The sequence below is a fragment of the Octodon degus genome, unplaced genomic scaffold, assembly GCF_000260255.1.
Source record: "Octodon degus isolate 3935 unplaced genomic scaffold, OctDeg1.0 scaffold00083, whole genome shotgun sequence".
Taxonomy (NCBI): domain Eukaryota; kingdom Metazoa; phylum Chordata; class Mammalia; order Rodentia; family Octodontidae; genus Octodon; species Octodon degus.
This window is the reverse complement of record NW_004524659.1, coordinates 6,901,512-6,903,536: the sequence shown is the minus strand read 5'-3', so window position 1 is coordinate 6,903,536 and position 2,025 is coordinate 6,901,512.

Here is a 2,025-nt window from a genome sequence, read left to right as displayed (position 1 = left end):
CAGGGATCAAACTCCCTGCCCCTGCGCCTACTTGTAGGCACTTTAATTCGCTGAGCTACTTGGCTGGCCCTAATGTGAAACTTTAGAATGTTCTCATCTAGATAACTTTATCAGGCTCTTCAGGATGATTCATAATCTATTGGACTAAGTAGATGCGTGCAAAAGGATCCATCTTGTTTTCACTGAAATTTGTGCTTATACCTAAAGCTCTGATGTTTGGTCATTTAGCCTTCAAAGGACTCTGAAGACCTATAGAGCTCAATTCCCTGGGAGATATAGAAAAAGGTCATCAGAGGACATTGTTGCCAACAGTGAGGGAAGGTATAAACCCATTCATTCGTCCATTTATTCACACATTCACTCTTCAAATAGTTATTAAGCGCATGCCTCCCACCAGGCATTCATAGCATGAGAATTGCACATGTAAGAATTCATTCAGGGATGATTATGGTTCCTAAGCCAAGTCAATGAAAAGCACTGAGGACTTGCTGGAATTCTAAGGAAAAAGCATCGCTGTCTGGGCTTGATTAGCTAAGAGGTCTGATTTACTGTTACTTATAGTCATCTGCTGTTGAAGAGGCCTCTCTATTAATCTGTTTTGGTGGAAACCAGAGTTGTGCTGTGGAAAGCACTTCCCAGATATGACTGAGACGTGGATACTGTTGTTCCTCAAACGTGACGTATAATTGTATGTCAGGTAGAACCTTGTCACTTTGAGGTAATAAAATCTCAAATGCTATAAAGAGCAAAACCTTAAACATACACTATATAATTGTCCTTTCCTCTTCAGTATCCATGCACCATTCACATTAATCTGTTTTTTTCCGGAATGGGGGATTGAACTCAGGGCCTTGCACTTGCCAGGCAAGCGCTTATTCTACTGAGCTATCTCCCCGGCCTCCATCACATTAATCTGGACTATCTTTCTGGTCACAAAATATAAGAAGCTGCAGGAATACTGAGACTATTTTTTTTAACCTAGAAATTATATGAATCCATTCTCCTTACAAATCTGTAATTATCTGTCAAAGTTGAAGACAAAAACCAAAAAATCCCTTAGGTATTTCCAGAAGATATACAAGGCAAGAAGTTATTGCTTTCAAAGTTGGTAAACCAACCAGCTAGAAAAGTCCTGGGATCAATTTCCAGGTTGTTGATTTCAAAGTAAATCTGGGTAAGTACAACCCAGGGGTGGAGAAATGAGTGTTGGTACCAATGCTCAAAGCCATAGGACTTGAAATTAGATATAGTCCAGCTGCACTAAGTGTAACAGAACTTGCCTGTTTACCTAGAATACCATCCAGCGTGCACGTGCACACACACACACACACACACATCCATAAGTACACAAAGCTGCATGATACTCATAAGTACACAAAGTGCTCATCCTTTAGGTTTCAGATTAACAAATGTACCCACAGATCAATCTTCTCTAATCTCATATCTTCTCACAATACTTGAAAGTCATTTGATATTTATTTGCTATCCTTTGTCAGGTATCATCCATGAGAAAAGGATAAATCTGCCAATTTTTATTGCAACAGTTACCAAATGTGCTCTCTGGAAAAAGTGTTAGTGTCACCTGAGAATTTGTGGAAAATTAAAATTCTTGGCTTCACCTCTAAGCAACTAAAACAGAAACTACAGGATTGCAGTTTGGCAACCAGTGTTTAACAAAACTACCTCGATTCTGATGTATCACTAAAGTTTAGTAACCATTTATTATATCCTAACTCACAGTACCATGCAATATGTATGAGTGATTTCAACAATTGTTCTTCAAATAATGAATTAAGGGGTTTGGGAGATAGCTCAGCAGTCTAAGTGCCTGCCTGGCAAGTTTAAAGATCCAGGTTTGATCCTTGGTACCACATAACATGCTAGCCTCTGGAATCCCAGGTGAGCCACTCTGGCCACTGAAACCTGGTGTGGTGGTGCATGCCTGTTATCCCAGCACTGGGGAAGCTGAACAGGGAGATCACTACAAGTCCACGCTGCATAGTAAGACCTTATACCAAATAAATA